General features: G+C 45.5%; 1 protein-coding gene across 3 annotated transcripts in view; it reads right to left on the bottom strand.

Annotated features, from left to right (window-relative positions):
* Positions 1-21,471, bottom strand: part of LOC138681672 (farnesyl pyrophosphate synthase-like) — a 40,814-nt gene extending 19,343 nt beyond the window's left edge. For 2 of the 3 annotated variants that reach the window (XR_011321962.1, XM_069769414.1), the window contains exon 1: positions 21,358-21,471. The gene's annotated coding sequence lies outside the window, so the exon portion shown is untranslated. Of the gene's footprint in view, positions 1-21,315 lie in introns of all 3 variants that reach the window. The other variant, XM_069769428.1, reaches the window with a different exon arrangement.
* Between the last annotated feature and the right edge of the window lie 2,671 nt (positions 21,472-24,142).

Genomic DNA, 24,142 nt, shown 5'->3' with positions numbered 1-24,142 from the left:
TGTAGGGCTGTGTGTAATATATACTGTATATGCATAGTGTAGCTCTACACTGTACATGTGTGTAATGTGGGGCTGTGTGTAGCATATATACTGTACATGTATAATGTAGCTCTACACTGTACATGTGGGTAATGTAGAGCTGTGTGTAACATATACTGTATATGTATAGTGTAGCCTGTACATGTGTGTAATGTAGGGCTGTGTGTAACATATACTGTATCTGTATAGTGTAGCTCTACACCGTGCATGTTTGTAATTTATGGGGGGGGGGGTGTAATATACAGTATATGTATAGTGTAGCTCTACACTATACATGTGTGTAATGGAGGGCTGTGTGTAATATACAGTCATGGCCAAAAGTATTGACACCCCTGCAATTCTGTCAGATAATACTCAGTTTCTTCCTGAAAATGATTGCAATCACAAATTCTTTGGTATTATTATCTTCATTTAATTTGTCTTAAATGAAAAAACACAAAAGAGAATGAAGCAAAAAGCAAAACATTGATCATTTCACACAAAACTCCAAAAATGGGCCAGACCAAAGTATTGGCATCCTCGGCCTAATACTTGGTTGCACAACCTTTAGCCAAAATAACTGCGACCAACCACTTCCGGTAACCATCAATGAGCTTCTTACAATGCTCTGCTGGAATTTTAGACCATTCTTCTTTGGCAAACTGCTCCAGGTCCCTGATATTTGAAGGGTGCCTTCTCCAAACTGCCGTTTTTAGATCTCTCCACAGGTGTTCTATGGGATTCAGGTCTGGACTCATTGCTGGCCACCTTAGAAGTCTCCAGTGCTTTCTCACAAACCATTTTCTAGTGCTTTTTGAAGTGTGTTTTGGGTCATTGTCCTGCTGGAAGACCCATGACCTCTGAGAGAGACCCAGCTTTCTCCCACTGGGCACTACATTATGCTGCAAAATTTGTTGGTAGTCTTCAGACTTCATAATGCCATGCACACGGTCAAGCAGTCCAGTGCCAGAGGCAGCAAAGCAACCCCAAAACATCAGGGAACCTCCACCATGTTTGACTGTAGGGACCGTGTTCTTTTCTCTGAATGCCTCTTTTTTTCTCCTGTAAACTCTCTGTTGATGCCTTTGCCCAAAAAGCTCTACTTTTGTCTCATCTGACCAGAGAACATTCTTCCAAAACGTTTTAGGCTTTTTCAGGTAAGCTTTGGCAAACTCCAGCCTGGCTTTTTTATGTCTCGGGGTAAGAAGTGGGGACTTCCTGGGTCTCCTACCATACAGTCCCTTTTCATTCAGACGCCGACGGATAGTACGGGTTGACACTGTTGTACCCTCGGACTGCAGGGAAGCTTGAACTTGTTTGGATGTTAGTCTAGGTTCTTTATCCAACATCCGCACAATCTTGTGTTGAAATCTCTTGTCAATTTTTCTTTTCCGTTCACATCTAGGGAGGTTAGCCACAGTGCCATGGGCTTTAAACTTCTTGATGACACTGCGCACGGTAGACACAGGAACATTCAGGTCTTTGGAGATGGACTTGTAGCCTTGAGATTGCTCATGCTTCCTCACAATTTGGTTTCTCAAGTCCTCAGACAGTTCTTTGGTCTTCTTTCTTTTCTCCATGCTCAATGTGGTACACACAAGGACACAGGACAGAGGTTGAGTCAACTTTAATCCATGTCAACTGGCTGCAAGTGTGATGTAGTTATTGCCAACACCTGTTAGGTGCCACAGGTAAGTTACAGGTGCTGTTAAATACACAAATTAGAGAAGCATCACATGATTTTTCAAACGGTGCCAAAACTTTTGTCCGCCCCCTTTTTTATATTTGATGTGGAATTATATCCAATTTGGCTTTAGGACAATTCTTTTTGTGTTTTTTCATTTAAGACAAATTAAATGAAGATAATAATAACAAAGAATTTGTGATTGCAATCATTTTCAGGAAGAAACTGAGTATTATCTGACAGAATTGCAGGGGTGTCAATACTTTTGGCCATGACTGTACAGTATATGTATAGTGTAGCTCTACACTGTACATGTGTGTAATGTAGGGCTGTGTGTAACATATACTGTATATGTATAGTGTAGCTCCACACTGTACATGTGTGTAATGTAGAGCTGTGTGTAATATACTGTATATGTATAGTGTAGCTCTACACCGTACATGTGTGTAATTTAGGGCTGTGTGTAATATATACTGTATATGTATAGTGTAGCTCTACACTGTACATGTGTATAACGTAGCGCTGTGTGTAATATATACTGTATATGTACAGTACAGACCAAAAGTTTGGACACACCTTCTCATTTAAAGATTTTTCTGTATTTTCATGACTATGAAAATTGTACATTCACACTGAAGGCATCAAAACTATGAATTAACACATGTGGAATTATTTAGTTAACAAAAAAAGTGTGAAACAACGGAAAATATGTTGATATTCTAGGTTCTTCAAAGTAGCCATCTTTTGCTTTGATGACTGCTTTGCATACTCTTGGCATTCTCTTGATGAGCTTCAAGAGGTAGTCACCGGGAATAGTTTTCACTTCACAGGTGTGCCCTGTCAAGTCTAATAAGTGGGATTTCTTGCTTTATAAATGGGGTTGGGACCATCAGTTGTGTTGTGCAGAAGTCTGGTGGATACGCAGCTGATAGTCCTACTGAATAGACTGTTAGAATTTGTATTATGGCAAGAAAAAAAGTAGCTAAGTAAAGAAAAACGAGTGGCCATCATTAATTTAAGAAATGAAGGTCAGTCAGTCTGAAAAATTGGGAACACTTTGAAAGTGTCCCCAAGTGCAGTGGCAAAAACCATCAAGCGCTACAAAAAAACTGGCTCACATGAGGACCGCCCCAGGAAAGGAAGACCAAGAGTCACCTCTGCTTCTGAGGATAAGTTTATCCGAGTCACCAGCCTCAGAAATCGCAGGTTAACAGCAGCTCAGATTAGAGACCAGGTCAGTGTGTAATGTAGGGCTGTGTGTAATATATATACTGTATATGTATAGTGTAGCTCTACACTGTACATGTGTGTAATGTAGGGCTGTGTGTAATATATACTGCATATGTATAGTGTAGCTCCACACTGTACATGTGTGTAATGTAGGGCTGTGTGTAATATACAGTAGGTATGGAAAGTATTCATACCCCTTTAAATTTTTCACTCTTTGTTTCATTGCAGCCATTTGGTAAATTCAAAACCGTTCATTTTTTCACATTAATGTACCCTGCACCCCATCTTGGCTAAAAAAAAATAGATATGGTTGGCTTTTTGTCAAGAAGAGTGGGCAGCTTTACCATCTGAGAAAATAGAGAACCTCATCCACAACTACCACAACAGACTTCAAGCTGTCATTGATGTTAGAGGGGGGAATACACAATACTAAGAAATGGGGTATGCAAACCTTTGATCGGAGTGATTTGAATATCTTGGGTTGTCATTATGATTTAAAAAGAGAAAACACAGTAGTTTGACAAGAAATGTCTTCATCCAACCACTAACCATGAGTGGAGAAAAAGTTTTAGTGTTAGCATTCATATTCTCTGAAAAAAGGCCAAGAAAGCAAAAATTCTGCCGGGGTATGTAAACTTTTGAGCACAACTGTATATAATGTATATGTATAGTGTAGCTCTACACTGTACACGGACACGCTTGACTGTATATCGCCTGCACTGTATACAACCCGCAGTGCATACACATATGGTCAAAATTGTTGTTACCCCTCGTTTAATGACAGAAAAACCCACAATGGTCACAGAAATAACTTGAATCTGACAATAGTAATAATAAATAAAAGATCTATGAAAATGAACAAATGAAAGTCAGACATTGCTTTTCAACTGTAGTCACAGAATAAAAACTAAAAAAAAACCTCATGAAATAGGCCTGGACAGAAATGATGGTACCCGTAACTTAATATTTGGTTACACAACATTTTGAGGTAATCACTGCAATAAAACGATTCCTGTAACTGTCAATGAGACGTCTGCACCTCTAGACATGTATTTTGGCCTACTCCTCAAGAGCAGACTGCTCCAGTTGTCTCGTGTTTGAAGGTTGCCTTTTCCAGACGGCTTGTTTCAGCTCTTTCCAAAGATTCTCAATAGGATTTAGGTCAGGGCTCATAGAAGACCACTTCAGAATAGTCCAATGTTTTCCTCTTAGCCATTCTTCGGTGTTTTTAGCTGTGTGTTTTGGGTCATTATCCTGTTGACCCATGGCCTGTGTCTGAGACCAAGCTTTCTGACACTGGGCAGCACATTTCTCTCTAGAATCGTTTGATAGTCTTGAGATTTCATTGTACCCTGCACAGATTCTAGACACCCTGTGCCAGATGCTGCAAAGCAGCCCCAGAACATAACAGAGCCTCCTCCATGAATCACAGTAGGGACAGTGTTCTTTTCTTGATATGCTTTCTTTTTCTGTCTGTGAACATAGATCTGATGTGCCTTACCAAAAAGTTACATTTTTGTCTCATCTGTACATAGGACATTCTCCCAGAAGCTGTGTGGTTTGTCAACATTTAGTTTGGCAAATTCCAGTCTGGCTTTTTTTTATGATTTATTTTCAATAATGGTGTCTTCCTTGGTTGTCTCCATGAAGTCCACTTTGGCTCATACAAAGATGGATGGTGCGATCTGACACTGATGTTCTTTGAACTTGAAGTTCACCTTAAGGCTATGTGCACACGTTGCGGATTAGGCTTAGGAATTTCTGGTGCGGATTCTGCCTCTCCTGGCAGAAAACGCACCTGTGGTTCCGCAGCTTCTTTTGTGCGGTTCCGCAGCGTTTTTTGTGCGTTTCTGCTGCAGTTTTCTGGCGGATTTGCCTTGGTTTTTACCCTTGCAGTTTTCTACAATGGAATGGGTACAAAAAACGCTGCAGATTGACAAAAAAAAAGTGACATGCTACTTCTTTTAAACCGCAGCGTTTCCGCAGCGGATTTTCCGTAAAGTGTGCACAACATTTTTTTTTCTCATTGATTTACATTGTACTGTAAATCAATTGCGGATCTGCAGCGTTTCTGCACCTCAAAAAACGCTGCGGATCCGCAGAAAGACCGCAACGTGTGCACATACCCTTAATCTGTTTAGAAGTTTTTCTGGGCTCTTTTGCTACTATTTGTATTATCCATGTGTGGTGAAATATGTGCGTATATATATATGTGTGCAGTGGACTATGTATAGATTTATTGTGTCACTGGCAGTAATGTAACATCTGTCTTGAAAAGCTGCAGGTCGCACCCAGGTGTTAATAAGTATTTTCCTGAGACAAGTAGACTTCTGTCTCCAATCTCACCAGGAGGTCCTGCTGGAAGCCAAGAAGAAAGGTAACATTTGACACCTCCTAGCTCTTGGAAGAGAGATGTTAATAACGGCCTGATAGTATCTCTCTAAGAAAGTTTAAAAAAAGACTCTCAAGAGAAAATAATATATTCATTTGGGGGGCCGCGGCCATGGTCCAAAAAAAAAAAAAAAACAAGCAATTATGATATTAACCTGAGGGGCTGGTCTAGAAACCTGACCTCCAGACCAAAGCTATAAATGTAGGCTGTATACAGAAAAAAGTGTTCACATGTGAGGGCAGCCTGAGACGCTGATGTGTTCCACCAACTCCATTCACCCCTCCCCCCCCCTCAGGGAGCAGAAAGCAAACTACCAGTTAGATGATTTCTGTAAGTTTCTCCTGTTTATTTTTATACTGTTTTGCATAAGTTGTATGTCTTTTTATTATCATATTTTTATACCTTCATTGGGGAGCGCAGCCGTGATCCAATCAAAAACCAAGCAATTACAGTATGATATTAATCTGAGGGGCTGGTCTAGAAACCGGACCTCCAGACCAAAGTTATAAATTAGACCTGTATACAGAGAAACGTGTTCGCATAATGGGGGCGGCCGAGCTGGTGTGATCAAATCTACATTCATCCTACCCTCAGGGAGCAGAAAGCAGACTACCAAGTTAGATGATTTCTGTAAGTTTTCTCCTGTTATTTTATACTGTTTTGCATAGTTGTATGTCTTTTTATTATATTTTTATACCTTTTCTTACTGTAAGCACTGAACCTTTTTGTATTAAAGTATAAAACTAACAAGATGAACCTTGAATGTTTTAAAAGAATCCATAGCCTAAGGTGTGTGAGCCTTATGAGTGGTAGACATTATTAGTATTAATATTTCCAGGACTCATCGCCCATGTATTCGGTGAGTGGTGGCAGCGTGTATGAGCGGGTGTGTGGCCTGGGTCGGTGTGTGACTTATGCTCCCATTACAGCATAGGACAGAGGTTGAATGCTGGACTGAGAGTGGGGAGATAGATTAACCCTTGCAGGCACAACCCAAGTCACGTGCTGAGAGCGGGCACGTGACAAATTAGTTACGCCACGGAGTAGAGATCCGTGACACCGTCTTTGATTTGTCATCAATTTTCCTCCTGCAGCCACGTCCACGGAGGTTGGCTACAGTCCCATGGATCTTAAATTTCTGAATAATACGTGCAACTGTAGTCACAGGAACATCAAGCTGCTTGGAGATGGTCTTATAACTTTTACCTTTAACGAGTTTGTCTATAATTCTCTTTCTATCTCCTGAGACAACTCTTTCCTTCGCTTCCTCTGGTCCATATTACCCAAAACAAAAGAATCAATCTCAGAGCAAAGTTTTATTAAATATACTCATTTTAATAATAAATAGTTCAACAAGGAATGATCATAAAATACATACAAAAGATGAAAACAGGGCTAGAGACACCTAGATACCATGCCTGGTAAGGTAAAAATACAGTTATTGCAATAATAGTAATGCTGTGTGCCATGAGAAGTTGCAATTAGCTAAGTCAAGACCTATATAAGATCCACCACCTTCATAATGAAGGTATGCATATAACGGTGACCAGAAAAATGCCCACAGGAAAAATGTCCACAGGAAAATTGCCCACACGGAAAATTGCCATTTGCAGCATCACAAAGTTTCAGATCCATGATATTTGAAGTGCAAAGTGAAGAATGCCCACAGAAAATTGCCCACAGGCTGAATTATAGCTTAAATGATCTGCAGGACAGGGGGATAGTATGCAGGTATATGTGAGATGCTCTGCAGGGCAGAATAATAATAATGAATTATAGGTGAGATGCTCTGCAGGACAGAATAGCAAAGACCTGTAGGTTAAGTGCTCTGGAGGACAGGGGGATAGTATGCAGGTATACGTAAGATGCTCTGCAAGGCAGGAGAATAATTTAGAATTATAGGTGAGATGCTCTGCAGGACAGAATAGCAAAGAGATATAGGTTAAATGCTCTGCAGGATGGGATATTATGCAGGTATACGTGAGATGCTCTGCAGGGCAGAAGAATAATATAGAATTATAGGTGAGAAGCTCTGCAGGACAATGAATAGCAAAGAGATATAGGTTAAATGCTCTGCAGGACAGGGGGATAGTATGCAGGTATACGTGAGATGCTCTGCAGGGCAGAAGAATAATATAGAATTATAGGTGAGATGCTCTGCAGGACAGAGAATAGCAAAGAGATATAGGTTAAATGCTCTACAGGACAGGGGGATAGTATGCAGGTATACGTGAAATGCTCTGCAGGGCAGAAGAATAATATAGAATTATAGGTGAGAAGCTCTGCAGGACAGAGATTAGCAAAGAGATATAGGTTAAATGCTCTGCTGGACAGGGGATAGTATGCAGATATACGTGAGATGCTCTGCAGGGCAGAATAATAATATAGAATTATAGGTGAGAAGCTCTGAAGGAGAGAGAGTAGCAAGGAGATATAGGTTAAATGCTCTGCAGGACAGGGGGATAGTATCTAGGTATACGTGAGATGCTCTGCAGGGCAGAAGAATAATATAGAATTATAGGTGAGAAGCTCTGCAGGACAGAGAATAGCAAAGAAATATAGGTTAAATGCTCTGCAGGACAGGGGGATAGTATACAGGTATACGTGAGATGCTCTGCAGGGCAGAATAATAATATAGAATTATAGGTGAGAAGCTCTGCAGGACAGAGAATAGCAAAGAGATATAGGTTAAATGCTCTGCAGGACAGGGTATAGTATGCAGGTATATGTGAGATGCTCTGCAGGGCAGAATAATAATATAGAATTATAGGTGAGATGCTCTGCAGTACAGAGAATAGCAAAGAGATATAGGTTAAATTCTCTGCAGGACAGGGGGATAGTATGCAGGTATACGTGAGATGCTCTGCAGAACAGAATAGTACAGAATTATAGGTGAGTTGCTCTGCAGGATAGAGAATAGCAAAGAGATATAGATTAAATGCTCTGCAGGACAGGGGGATAGTATGCAGGTATACGTGAGATGCTCTGCAGAACAGAGAATAGTATAGAATTATAGGTGAGATGCTCTGCAGCACAGAAGAATGTTGGCGAAAATTGCCCACACGTAAACTACCGACAAGTTTATTAAGAACAGTTTATTAAGAAGTTCTAATAACAACAATAACTTAAGTTTATTAAACAATCATTGCACACCTGCAAATAATTAGCTGCCGGGTGATTGTCCTTGACTTCCTTGGGCTCGATTGAAATACAATACAGCACAACACAGGCAGCAAAGAAAATGCAGAATGGATTTCAACAAAGGTCTCTGGGCCCAGTTTACTACTCCAGGTTCTACAGGTTTGGTTCACTCATTCCTAGTCCCAGAGTACGGATTCTGTTCTTAGGAGTTGTCATTCCACTGTGCTAACAATAATTCCACTCTCAGTGTGCTGTGTCTGGGCTTAGAGACCCTTATTCCACTCTGTGTGCTGTGTCTGGGCCTAGAGATCCTTATTCCACTCTCAGTGTGCTGTGTCTGGGCCTAGAGATCCCTATTCCACTCTCAGTGTGGTGGGGGTGGGCCTAGAGACCCTTATTCCACTCTCATTGTGGTGTGTCTGGGCCTAGAGACCCTTATTCTACTCTCATTGTGGTGTGTCTGGGCCTAGAGACCCTTATTCCACTCTCAGTGTGCTGTGTCTGGGCCTAGAGATCCCTATTCCACTCTCAGTGTGGTGGGGGTGGGCCTAGAGACCCTTATTCCACTCTCATTGTGGTGTGTCTGGGCCTAGAGACCCTTATTCTACTCTCATTGTGGTGTGTGTGGGCCTAGAGACCCTTATTCCACTCTCACTGTGGTGTGTGTGGGCCTAGAGACCCTTATTCCACTCTCAGTGTGGTGTGTCTGGACCTAGAGACCCTTATTCCACTCTCATTGTGGTGTGTCTGGACCTATCGACCCTTATTCCACTCTCATTGTGGTGTGTCTGGGCCTAGAGACCCTTATTCCACTCTCATTGTGGTGTGTCTGGGCCTAGAGACCCTTATTCTACTCTCATTGTGGTGTTTGGGTCTAGAGACCCTTATTCCACTCTCAGTGTGCTGTGTGTGGGCCTAGAGACCCTTATTCCACTCTCAGTGTGCTGTGTCTGGGCTTAGAGACCCTTATTCCACTCTCATTGTGCTGTGTCTGGGCCTAGAGACCCTTATTTCACTCGTAGTGTGCTGTGTCTGTGCCTATAGACCCTTATTCCACTCTCAGTGTGTGTATGGGCTTAGAGACCCTTATTCCACTCTCAGTGTGTGTATGGGCATAGAGACCCTTATTCCACTCTCAGTGTGCTGTGTCTGGGCTTAGAGACCCTTATTCCACTCTCATTGTGCTGTGTCTGGGCCTAAGAGACCCTTATTCCACTCTCAGTGTGCTGTGTCTGGGCCTAAGAGACCCTTATTCCACTCTCAGTGTGCTGTGTATGGGCCTAGAGACCCTTATTCCACTCTCAGTGTGCTGTGTATGGGCCTAGAGTGTTATGACCTGATGGTCAGGACAATAATGGACCTGGTGGTTAAGAGCACACGGAATGACCTGATAGTTACTGATAATAAAGGACGAGCTCTGGGACGTGGGAACTCTGCTGACCGCAATCCCTAAACCTATCAAACACACTAGAAATAGCCGTGGATTGCGCCTAACGCTCCCTATGCAACTCGGCACAGCCTAAGAAACTTGCTAGCCCTGAAGATAGAAAAATAAAGCCTACCTTGCCTCATAGAAATTCCCCAAAGGAAAAGGCAGCCCCCCACATATAATGACTGTGAGTAAAGATGAAAATACAAACACAGAGATGAAATAGATTTAGCAAAGGGAGGCCCGACTTACTGAACAGACCGAGGATAGGAAAGGTTACTTTGCGGTCAGCACAAAAACCTACAAAAAGACCACGCAGAGGGCGCAAAAAAGACCCTCCGCACCGACTCACGGTGCGGAGGCGCTCCCTCTGCGTCCCAGAGCTTCCAGCAAGCAAGACAACAATAAAAATAGCAAGCTAGACAGAAAAATAGCAAACCAAAGAAATACAAGCTGGAACTTAGCTTCTGCTGGGAAGACAGGTCACAAGAACGATCCAGGAGTGAACTAGACCAATACTGGAACATTGACAGGTGGCATAGAGCAAAGATCTAAGTGGAGTTAAATAGAGCAGCCAGCTAACGAATTAACCTCGTCACCTGTGGAAGGAAACTCAGAAACACCCACCAGAGGAAGTCCATGGACAGAACCAGCCGAAGTACCATTCATGACCACAGGAGGGAGCCCGACAACAGAATTCACAACACTAGAGACCCTTATTCCACTCTCAGTGTGCTGTGTATGAGTTTAGAGACCCTTATTCCACTCTCAGTGTGCTGTGTATGGGCCTAGAGACCCTTATTCCACTCTCATTGTGGTGTGTCTGGGCCGAGACCCTTATTCCACTTTCATTGTGGTGCATTTGGGCCTAGAAACCCTTATTCCACTCTCATTGTGGTGCGTCTGGGCCTAGAGACCCTTATTCCACTCTCATTGTGGTGCATTTGGGCCTAGAAACCCTTATTCCACTCTCATTGTGGTGCGTCTGGGCCTAGAAACCTTTATTCCACTCTCATTGTGGTGTGTCTGGGCCGAGACCCTTATTCCACTCTCATTGTGGTGTGTCTGGGCCGAGACCCTTATTCCATTCTCATTGTGGTGTGCTGAGACCCTTATTCCACTCTCATTGTGGTGTGTCTGGGCCTAGAGACCCTTATTCTACTCTCATTGTGGTGTGTCTGGGCCTAGAAACCCTTATTCCACTCTTATTGTGGCGCGTCTGGGCCTAGCAACCTTTATTCCACTCTCATTGTGGTGTGTCTGGGCCTAGAGACCCTTATTCCACTCTCATTGTGGTGTGTTTGGGCCAAGAGACCCTTATTCCACTCTCATTGTGGTGTGTCTGGGCTTAGAGATTCTTATTCCACTCTCATTGTGGTGTCTGGGCGTAGAGACACTTATTCCACTCTCATTGTGCTGTGTCTGGGCCTAGAGACCCTTATTCCACTCTCACTGTGGTGCGTCTGGGTCTAAAGACCCTTACTCCACTCTCATTGTGGTGTCTGGGCCTAGAGACCCTTATTCCACTCTCATTGTGGTGTGTCTGGGCCCTGAGACCCTTATTCCACTCTCATTGTGGTGTCTGGACCTAGAGACCCTTATTCCACTCTCATTGTGGTGTGTCTGGGCCGAGACCCTTATTCCACTTTGTGGTGTGTCTGGGCATAGAGACCCGTATTCCACTCTCATTGTGGTGCGTCTGGGCCTAGAAACCCTTATTCCACTCTCATTGTGGTGCGTCTGGGCCTAGAAACACCAAGGTTACTTACTGGTAGCCGGTTTTTCCGGAGCCCATGACAGCACACCTGAGAGAGGGATCCGCCCAGTCGGGACAGGAAACCTACTGAAATAAAAGGGCGGTACCTCTCCCTCGCTTCAGTTGGTTTTCAGAGCATGAGAGGCCCCTTGGTTAGTACACATGGCAATCTACCACCACATTGTAATAATAAATAACACCCACTAAAAAGTGCACACCGAAAGGGTGAAAAAGAAGGGAGGGAATATACAGGTGCTGTCATGGGCTCTGGAAAAACCGGCTACCAGTAAGTAACCTTGGTGTTTTCCCGTCTCCCATGACAGCACACCTGAGAGATTTTTGGAGAAAGGAACACCTTAGGGAGGGACCACCGCTTGCAGCACCCTTCTACCAAAGGTAAGGTCAGTTGAGGAGAATAGATCTAGCCGGTAGTGTCTAAAGAAGGTAGACGGTGAGGACCAGGTAGCGGCCTTACAGATTTGATCAATCGATACCTCTGCTTTTTCTGCCCAGGAAGTAGCCACGGCTCTGGTGGAGTGAGCCTTGATGCCTTCAGGGATCGGGGCACCACGAGAAGCATAGGATAAGGAAATGGCCTCCCTAATCCACCTAGCAATAGTACCCTTGGATACCCCACATCCCTTCCTGCTACCCTGGAAAGCTATAAATAGTGATTGATCCTTCCTCCACTGACTAGTCAGAGATATATACTGTAAAATAGCTCTTCTTACGTCAAGCGTATGAAATTTCTCTTCCCCTGGGTTCTTAGGATTATTACAGAAAGAGGGCAACACAATTTCTTGACTCCTATGGAATTTAAGAACTACTTTCGGCAGATATGCCGGATTCGGTCTGAGCACTACTCTGTCATCAAATATCTGCGTGTAAGGAGGGGAGATAGACAGGGCTTGCAAGTCACTCACCCTACGGGCTGATGTCAACGCTACCAGAAGTACAGTCTTAAGAGTAAGTATTTTTATTGATGACTCCTGCAAGGGTTCAAATGGATCACTAGTCAGAGCCTCTAACACCAGATTCAAATCCCATGGAGGAACCCTCTGAATTACCACTGGTCTAGACCTACTACATGATTTTATAAAGCGGGACACCCATCTATTGGAGGCCAGATTACAATTATACAAGGCTCCTAATGCCGACACTTGCACCTTGAGCGTATTAGTTGCTAACCCTAGTTGCAACCCCGCCTGTAGGAATTCTAAAATAGTACCCACAGGAGCCCTGTCCCCCACAGGTTGCCCCGAAAATTTCAGAAACCTTTTCCATGTTCTGCCATATATCTTTGATGTTACTGGCTTTCTACTTTTTAACAAGGTGGAAACTAACCCTGGTGAAAACCCCTGCCTACTCAGTAATGCCCTCTCAAATTCCAGGCTGCAAGATGGAAGCCCTTCACTTGAGAGTGGCATATTGGACCCTGAGTAAGCAGGTCCGGAATTTCTGGCAGAATCCATTGATCGGTCACTGACATTTGTCTCAGGAGGGAGAACCAAGGTCTTTTTGGCCAGAATGGAGCAATCAAAATTACTCTCGCCTGCTCCATTCTGATTTTTCTTACTACCGTCGGAATCATCGCTATTGGTGGAAACACATATGCGAGGCTGAAATTCCATTGTATTTGGAGAGCATCTACTGCGAAGGGTTTTTCTCTTGGATCTAGTGAACAGAAGCTCTCTACCTTCCTGTTGCTTAGGGTGGCAAATAAATCTATCACAGGTAAGCCCCAAGCCTGCACTATCTATTGAAACACCCGGGGATTCAAAGACCACTCTCCTTGCCTCAGTGTTTTGCGACTTAGGTAGTCTGCCTTTATATTCTCGACCCCTTTTATATGGAGAGCCGAGAGGGATAGTAGGTGGCGCTCCGCTAGTTGTAGGAGGACAGATGCTGACTTCATCAGGGAAGGGGATCTCGTCCCCCCTTGGTGGTTGATGTATCCGCCGTGATTCAGCGCAAGGGTTCCCGTCAGGACAGGAAACCCAACTGAAGCGAGGGAGAGGTACCGCCCTTTTATTTCAGTAGGTTTCCTGTCCCGACTGGGCGGATCCCTCTCTCAGGTGTGCTGTCATGGGAGACGGGAAAACCTTTATTCCACTCTCATTGTGGTGTGTCTGGGCCTAGAGACCCTTATTCTACTCTCATTGTGGTGTGTTTGGGCCTAGAGACCCTTATTCCACTCTCATTGTGGTGTGTCTGGGCCTAAAGACCCTTATTCTACTCTCATTGTGGTGTGTCTAAGCCTAGAAACCCTTATTCCACTCTTATTGTGGCGCGTCTGGGCCTAGCAACCTTTATTCCACTCTCATTGTGGTGTGTCTGGGCCTAGAGACCCTTATTCTACTCTCATTGTGGTGTGTTTGGGCCTAGGACCCTTATTCCACTCTCATTGTGGTGTGTGTGGGCCTAGAGACCCTTATTCCACTCTCATTGTGGTGTGTGTGGGCCTAGAGACCCTTATTCCACTCTCATTGTGGTGTGTCTGGGCCTAGAGACCCTTATTCCACTCTCATTGTGGTGTGTCTGGGCCTAGAGATCCTTATTCCACTCTCATTGTGGTGTGTGGACCTATAGACCCTTATTCCACTCTCATTGTGGTGTGTCTGGGCCTAGAGACCCTTATTCTACTCTCATTGTGGTGTGTTTGGGCCTAGGACCCTTATTCCACTCTCATTGTGGTGTGTGTGGGCCTAGAGACCCTTATTCCACTCTCATTGTGGTGTGTGTGGGCCTAGAGACCCTTATTCCACTCTCATTGTGGTGTGTCTGGGCCTAGAGACCCTTATTCCACTCTCATTGTGGTGTGTGTGGGCCTAGAGACCCTTATTCCACTCTCATTGTGGTGTGTCTGGACCTATAGACCCTTATTCCACTCTCATTGTGGTGTGTCTGGGCCTAGAGACCCCTATTCCATGCTCATTGTGGTGTGTCTGGGCCTAGAAACCCTTATTCCACTCTCATTGTGGTGTGTCTGGGCCTAGAGACCCTTATTCCACTCTCATTGTGGTGTGTCTGGACCTATAGACCCTTATTCCACTCTCATTGTGGTGCGTCTGGGCCTAGAGATCCTTATTCCACTCTCGTTGTGGTGCGTCTGGGCCTAGAAACCCTTATTCCACTCTCATTGTGGTGTGTCTGTACCTATAGACCCTTATTCCACTCTCATTGTGGTGTGTCTGGGCCTATAGACCCCTATTCCACGCTCATTGTGGTGTGTCTGGGCCTAGAGACCCTTATTCAAATCCACTCTGCATTTTCTTCCATCCTATGCCTGCCTGCACCTGCAGTATATGTGTATGATACATAACTAGGTAGGATCTGTTCACTCTTACTCTTCGTAGTCATAAGTGGACAGGGAAGGAAGTGCAGGCCCCAGATTCACTGCCACTGAAGTCAATGCGAGAGCGGAGCTGGTATGGCACTTCCGCTCCTCTGACAGAATCTCACCTTTCTGCGGTGCCTTCTGGGCTTCCAGAACCATCTATCTCAGCCAGCAGCACCCTGCTTTTGGTGGGCACCCACTGAGATGATAATGTATTAGATCTGACCTGCAGTCCCATGTAGCTCCACAGATAATACAGTGATACTTTTGTGGGTACTGATAGCAGTGATGGCTCCTCTGGATCACACTGCTGCTGGTTCTGCATTGTGCTGCTGTTCTGGGCTGGTGGGAGGAGTAAGGCAGAATCAGTGAGAGAGGAGAGCACTACAGACTAGATCTATCTATTGCTGATAAAGACAGACTGCTACAAACCACAGATCTTCAGCATGTTTGCAGTTTTGCACTAGGTCAGCTGTAAATCACAAGTTGATCACACATCATGTGAACATCCTCACCTTTCACCTCAAATATCATGGATCTGAAACTTTGTGATGCTGCAATTGACAATTTTCCATGTGGGCAATATTCCTTGTGGGCAATTTTCTGTGTGGGCAATATTCCTTGTGGGCAATTTTCCGTGTGGGCAATTTTCCTGTGGGCATTTTTCCTGTGGGCATTTTTCCTGTGGGCAATTTTCCTGTGGGCAATTTTCAGGGAAACGCATATAACACATGAAATCAGAGATAGAGGGCATAAATGAACAAAATAAATGCTGTAAGCCTACCAGCCAGGCGTGGACAAGAGGCCCCGACGAGGAAGCACTGATAGCGAAACGCTTCATTATGAAGGTTGCTGATCTGCGGTGGTGGATCTTATATAGGTCTTGACTTAGCTAATTGCAACTTCTCATGTCACACAGCATTGACTTTAATAGTTTGCCTTGCACTTGCATATGGCTGTGAGCTCTCTTTATTTAATTTGTATTGTACCTATATTGCACTATTCACAAATATCTAAGTAGCGTTAGAGGGACATTCGTGTTACTATTATTGCAGTAACTGTATTTTTTACCTTACCAGGCATGGTATCTAGGTGTCTCTAGCCCTGTTTTCATCTTTTGTATGTATTTTATGATCATTCCTTGTTGAACTATTTATTATTAAAATGAGTATATGTAATAAAATTTTGCTCTCAGATTCATTCTTTTGTTTTGGGTAATATTCCAGTTTGGATGCGATAGAGCTGTATTATCTACTTGGCCATTTTTTGGTTTAATTCCTCTGGTCCATGTTGAGTGTGATACACACCATGTCACCAAACAGCACAGTGAATATCTGTAGCCCTATATACAGGCCCACTCACTGATTCCAAGATTGTAGACACCTGTGATGCTAGTTAGTGGACACACCTTGATCAAACATGTCCCTTTTATCACATTATTTTCAGGGGTACCATCATTTCTGTTCAGGTCTATTCATGAACTCTATTTTTAATTCTGTGGAAGCATTAGTTGAAAAGCAATGTCTGACTTTCGTTTGTTCATTTTCATAGAACTTTTATTTATTATTACTTTTGTCAGATTCAAGTTATTTCTGTGACCATTGTGGGTTTTACTGTCATTAAACGAGGGGTAGCAACAATTTTGACCACATGTGTGTATAAGGCGCTGCACTATATACGGGTACCCTGCACTGTATACGACCTACTAAATTAACACAAAGTTGTCCACAAGATCATAATAATGGCACTTCAAATCAAATATAATCACACATTTTGGTATCTAGTAATACCAAAAATTATGAAGAGATCCATAGAAAGAAAGAAAAATTAACGAAACTTTTAACAACTTAAAAAATAGATAAACTAAAAATTAAAATAGCAGAGTGCCTCACAGGGGAGTGCCCCAAGAATAATAAATAAATAAGCCGAATTGCTGCAGACGTGAGTCTCTATAAGTGGAGGTAAATCAAGAAAGAATCAAACCAAATGTAATAAAAAAAGACAATTCACCCTGCACTGTATATAGGGCAATACACTGTATATAGGGCACCCTGCACTGTATATAGGGCAGTACACTGTATATAGGGCACCCTGCACTGTATATATAGGGCAATACACTATAGGGCACCCTGCACTGAATATATAGGGCAGTACACTGTATATAGGGCACCCTGCACTGAATATATAGGGCAGTACACTGTATATAGGGCACCCTGCACTGTATATATAGGGCAATACACTATAGGGCACCCTGCACTGTATATATAGGGCAATACACTATAGGGCACCCTGCACTGAATATATAGGGCAGTACACTGTATATAGGGCAATACACTGTATATAGGGCACCCTGCACTGAATATATAGGGCAGTACACTGTATATAGGGCACCCTGCACTGAATATATAGGGCAATACACTATAGGGCACCCTGCACTGAATATATAGGGCAGTACACTGTATATAGGGCACCCTGCACTGAATATATAGGGCAATACACTATAGGGCACCCTGCACTGAATATATAGGGCAATACACTATAGGGCACCCTGCACTGAATATATAGGGCAGTACACTGTATATAGGGCACCCTGCACTGAATATATAGGGCAATACACTATATATAGGGCACCCTGCACTGTATATATAGGGCAATACACTATAGGGCACCCTGCACTGAATATATAGGGCAGTACACTGTATATAGGGCACCCTGCACTGAATATATAGGGCAGTACACTGTATATAGGGCACCCTGCACTGAATATATAGGGCAATACACTATATATAGGGCACCATGCACTGTATATATAGGGCAATACACTATAGGGCACCCTGCACTGAATATATAGGGCAGTACACTGTATATAGGGCACCCTGCACTGAATATATAGGGCAATACACTGTATATAGGGCACCCTGCACTGTATATATAGGGCAATACACTATATATAGGGCACCCTGCACTGTATATATAGGGCAATACACTGTATATAGGGCACCCTGCACTGTATATATAGGGCAATACACTGTATATAGGGCACCCTGCACTGTATATATAGGGCAATACACTGTATATAGGGCACCCTGCACTGTATATATAGGGCAATACACTGTATATAGGGCACCCTGCACTGTATATATAGGACAGTACACTGTATATAGGGCACCCTGCACTGTATATATAGGGCAATACACTGTATATAGGGCACCCTGCACTGTATATATAGGGCAATACACTGTATGTAGGGCACCCTGCACTGTATATATAGGACAGTACACTGTATATAGGGCACCCTGCACTGTATATATAGGACAGTACACTGTATATAGGGCACCCTGCACTGTATATATAGGGCAATACACTGTATATAGGGCACCCTGCACTGTATATATAGGGCAGTACACTGTATATAGGGCACCCTGCACTGTATATATAGGGGAGTACACTGTATATAGGGCACCCTGCACTGTATATATAGGGCAATACACTGTATATAGGGCACCCTGCACTGTATATATAGGGCAATACACTGTATATAGGGCACCCTGCACTGTATATAGGGCAATACACTGTATAAAGGGCACCCTGCACTGTATATATAGGGCAGTACACTGTATATAGGGCACCCTGCACTGTATATATAGGGCAGTACACTGTATATAGGGCACCCTGCACTGTATATATAGGGCAATACACTGTATATAAGGCACCGTGCACTGTATATATAGGGCAATACACTGTATATAAGGCACCCTGCACTGTATATATAGGACAGTACACTGTATATAGGGCAATACACTGTATATAGGGCAGTACAGTGTATATAGGGCTCCCTGCTGCACTGTATATATAGGACAGTACACTGTATATAGGGCACCCTGCACTGTATATAGGGCAGTACACTGTATATAGGGCACCGTGCACTGTATATAGGGCAATACACTGTATATAAGGCACCGTGCACTGTATATATAGTGCAGTACAGTGTATATAGGACAGTACACTGTATATAGGGCACCCTGCACTGTATACAGGGCAGTACACTGTATATAGGGCACCCTGCACTGTATATAGGGCAATACACTGTATATAAGGCACCGTGCACTGTATATATAGGGCAGTACAGTGTATATAGGGCTCCCTGCTGCACTGTATATATAGGACAGTACACTGTATATAGGGCAGTACACTGTATATAGGGCACCCTGCACTGTATATAGGGCAATACACTGTATATAAGGCACCGTGCACTGTATATATAGGGCAGTACAGTGTATATAGGGCTCCCTGCTGCACTGTGTATATATAGGGTAGTACACTGTATATAGGGCACCCTGCACTGTATACAGGGCAGTACACTGTATAAAGGGCACCCTGCACTGTATATAGGGCAATACACTGTATATAAGGCACCGTGCACTGTATATATAGGGCAGTACAGTGTATATAGGGCTCCCTGCACTGTATATATAGGACAGTACACTGTATATAAGGCACCGTGCACTGTATATATAGGGCAATACACTGTATATAGGGCACCCTGCACTGTATACAGGGCAGTACACTGTATATAGGGCACCCTGCACTGTATATAGGGCAATACACTGTATATAAGGCACCGTGCACTGTATATATAGGGCAGTACAGTGTATATAGGGCTCCCTGCACTGTATATATAGGACAGTACACTGTATATAGGGCACCATGCACTGTATATAGGGCAATACACTGTATAAAGGGCACCCTGCACTGTATATATAGGGCAGTACACTGTATATAGGGCACCATGCACTGTATATAGGGCAATACACTGTATAAAGGGCACCCTGCACTGTATATATAGGACAGTACACTGTATATAGGGCACCCTGCACTGTATATAGGGCAATACACTATATAAAGGGCACCCTGCACTGTATATATAGGGCAGTACACTGTATATAGGGCACCCTGCACTGTATATATAGGGCAGTACACTGTATATAGGGCACCCTGCACTGTATATATAGGGCAATACACTGTATATAAGGCACCGTGCACTGTATATATAGGGCAATACACTGTATATAAGGCACCCTGCACTGTATATATAGGACAGTACACTGTATATAGGGCAATACACTGTATATAGGGCAGTACAGTGTATATAGGGCTCCCTGCTGCACTGTATATATAGGACAGTACACTGTATATAGGGCAATACACTGTATATAGGGCACCCTGCACTGTATATATAGGGCAGTACACTGTATATAGGGCACCCTGCACTGTATATAGGGCACCCTGCACTGTATATAGGGCACCCTGCACTGTATATATAGGGCAGTACACTGTATATAGGGCACCCTGCACTGTATATAGGGCAGTACACTGTATATAAGGCACCGTGCACTGTATATATAGGGCAGTACAGTGTATATAGGGCTCCCTGCACTGTATATGGGGCAGTACACTGTATATAAGGCACCGTGCACTGAATATATAGGGCAGTACACTGTATATAGGGCACCCTGCACTGTATATATAGAGCAGTACACTGTATATAGGGCACCCTGCACTGTATATAGGGCAGTACACTGTATATAGGGCACCCTGCACTGTATATATATAGAAGTACACTGTATATAAGGCACCGTGCACTGTATATATAGGGCAGTACACTGTATATAGGGCAGTACACTGTATATATAGGGCAGTACACTGTATATATAGGGCAGTACACTGTATATAGGGCAGTACACTGTATATAGGGCACCCTGCACTGTATATAGGGCAATACACTGTATATAGGGCACCCTGCACTGTATATATAGGGCAGTACACTGTATATAAGGCACCGTGCACTGTATATATAGGGCAGTACACTGTATATAGGGCAGTACACTGTATATATAGGGCAGTACACTGTATATAAGGCACCGTGCACTGTATATATAGGGCAGTACACTGTATATAGGGCAGTACACTGTATATAGGGCACCCTGCACTGTATATAGGGCAATACACTGTATATAGGGCACCCTGCACTGTATATATAGGGCAGTACACTGTATATAAGGCACCGTGCACTGTATATATAGGGCAGTACAGTGTATATAGGGCTCCCTGCACTGTATATATAGGACAGTACACTGTATATAGGGCAGTACACTGTATATATAGGGCAGTACACTGTATATAAGGCACCGTGCACTGTATATATAGGGCAGTACACTGTATATATAGGGCAATACACTGTATATAGGGCACCGTGCACTGTATATATAGGGCAGTACACTGTATATAGGGCTCCCTGCTGCACTGTATACACCCATCTCTCTCTTACAGCATCCAGTGTGGCTCTGGGCTTCCGTACTTCTAGTCTCACCTGGCCAGTACTGCGGCGCTGGGCGGAGACAGCGACACCCGGAGGAGCAGATGATACTGGACTAGTGGACTGATGTCTCGATGAGAACAGGAGCGGTGCACGCCGGGAGCAGCTGGAGCTGACCGCTGATTGGCTGACACTGCCGAGTCCTGCGGTGCCGGCAACACCCAGGAGCTCGATACACGTCAGCGCATGCGCAGTACATATAAACGGGAAAGCCTCCGTATATAGAAGCCAATCACCGCGCAGCATGGAGAAACACCCCGCCCACCTGTGCGTCTGATGACGGCGAGAGGCGTGAGGAAACAGCGGTGACGTCATCAGTAATCCATATAGTGTCATGGATCCGAGTCACTCACAGGGAGGGCCGCTGTCAGAGCGTCACAACCCGCACTGGGGTCTGTGGGCCCGGACATGGGAGCTGCCGGGAGCGTGTGTCACCCAGCAGGGCCGCCCGTCTGCCTCTGCTCTCCGAGCCCCAGGACGGGAGCGTCACTAGGAGCAAAAGCTACTGACTGCTGTACGTGTGTGCTGCACAGGAGAGGAGCTGCACCACAGCGGGGGCACTGCTGTACTGACTGCTGTATGTGTGTGCTGCACAGGAGAGGAGCTGCACCACAGCGGGGGCACTGCTGTACTGACTGCTGTACGTGTGTGCTGCAGAGGAGAGGAGCTGCACCACAGCGGGGGCACTGCTGTACTGACTGCTGTACGTGTGTGCTGCACAGGAGAGGAGCTGCACCACAGCGGGGGCACTGCTGTACTGACTGCTGTATGTGTGTGCTGCACAGGAGAGGAGCTGCACCACAGCGGGGGCACTGCTGTACTGACTGCTGTATGTGTGTGCTGCAGAGGAGAGGAGCTGCACCACAGCGGGGGCACTGCTGTACTGACTGCTGTACGTGTGTGCTGCAGAGGAGAGGAGCTGCACCACAGCGGGGGCACTGCTGTACTGACTGCTGTATGTGTGTGCTGCACAGGAGAGGAGCTGCACCACAGCGGGGGCACTGCTGTACTGACTGCTGTATGTGTGTGCTGCACAGGAGAGGAGCTGCACCACAGCGGGGGCACTGCTGTACTGACTGCTGTATGTGTGTGCTGTACAGGAGAGGAGCTGCACCACAGCGGGGGCACTGCTGTACTGACTGCTGTATGTGTGTGCTGCACAGGAGAGGAGCTGCACCACAGCGGGGGCACTGCTGTACTGACTGCTGTATGTGTGTGCTGCACAGGAGAGGAGCTGCACCACAGCGGAGGCACTGCTGTACTGAATGCTGTATGTGTGTGCTGTACAGGAGAGGAGCTGCACCACAGCGGGGGCACTGCTGTACTGACTGCTGTATGTGTGTGCTGCACAGGAGAGGAGCTGCACCACAGCGGGGGCACTGCTGTACTGACTGCTGTATGTGTGTGCTGCACAGGAGAGGAGCTGCACCACAGCGGGGGCACTGCTGTACTGACTGCTGTATGTGTGTGCTGTACAGGAGAGGAGCTGCACCACAGCGGGGGCACTGCTGTACTGACTGCTGTATGTGTGTGCTGCACAGGAGAGGAGCTGCACCACAGCGGGGGCACTGCTGTACTGACTGCTGTATGTGTGTGCTGCAGAGGAGAGGAGCTGCACCACAGCGGGGGCACTGCTGTACTGACTGCTGTATGTGTGTGCTGCACAGGAGAGGAGCTGCACCACAGCGGGGGCACTGCTGTACTGACTGCTGTATGTGTGTGCTGCAGAGGAGAGGAGCTGCACCACAGCGGGGGCACTGCTGTACTGACTGCTGTATGTGTGTGCTGCACAGGAGAGGAGCTGCACCACAGCGGGGGCACTGCTGTACTGACTGCTGTATGTGTGTGCTGTACAGGAGAGGAGCTGCACCACAGCGGGGGCACTGCTGTACTGACTGCTGTATGTGTGTGCTGTACAGGAGAGGAGCTGCACCACAGCGGGGCACTGCTGTACTGACTGCTGTATGTGTGTGCTGCACAGGAGAGGAGCTGCACCACAGCGGGGGCACTGCTGTACTGACTGCTGTATGTGTGTGCTGCAGAGGAGAGGAGCTGCACCACAGCGGGGCACTGCTGTACTGACTGCTGTATGTGTGTGCTGCACAGGAGAGGAGCTGCACCACAGCGGGGGCACTGCTGTACTGACTGCTGTATGTGTGTGCTGTACAAGAGAGGAGCTGCACCACAGCGGGGGCAGTGCTGTACTGACTGCTGTATGTGTGTGCTGCAGAGGAGAGGAGCTGTACCACAGCGGGGGCACTGCTGTACTGACTGCTGTATGTGTGTGCTGCAGAGGAGAGGAGCTGCACCACAGCGGGGCACTGCTGTATTGACTGCTGTATGTGTGTGCTGCACAGGAGAGGAGCTGCACCACAGCGGGGGCACTGCTGTACTGACTGCTGTATGTGTGTGCTGCACAGGAGAGGAGCTGCACCACAGCGGGGGCACTGCTGTACTGACTGCTGTATGTGTGTGCTGCAGAGGAGAGGAGCTGTACCACAGCGGGGGCACTGCTGTACTGACTGCTGTATGTGTGTGCTGCAGAGGAGAGGAGCTGTACCACAGCGGGGGCACTGCTGTACTGACTGCTGTATGTGTGTGCTGCAGAGGAGAGGAGCTGTACCACAGCGGGGGCACTGCTGTACTGACTGCTGTATGTGTGTGCTGCACAGGAGAGGAGCTGCACCACAGCGGGGGCACTGCTGTACTGACTGCTGTATGTGTGTGCTGCAGAGGAGAGGAGCTGTACCACAGCGGGGGCACTGCTGTACTGACTGCT

This window comes from Ranitomeya imitator, chromosome 1, assembly GCF_032444005.1.
Source record: "Ranitomeya imitator isolate aRanImi1 chromosome 1, aRanImi1.pri, whole genome shotgun sequence".
Lineage (NCBI taxonomy): Eukaryota > Metazoa > Chordata > Amphibia > Anura > Dendrobatidae > Ranitomeya > Ranitomeya imitator.
The sequence above is the reverse complement of the archived record's forward strand: the minus strand, read 5'-3'. Positions and strand labels throughout refer to the sequence as shown.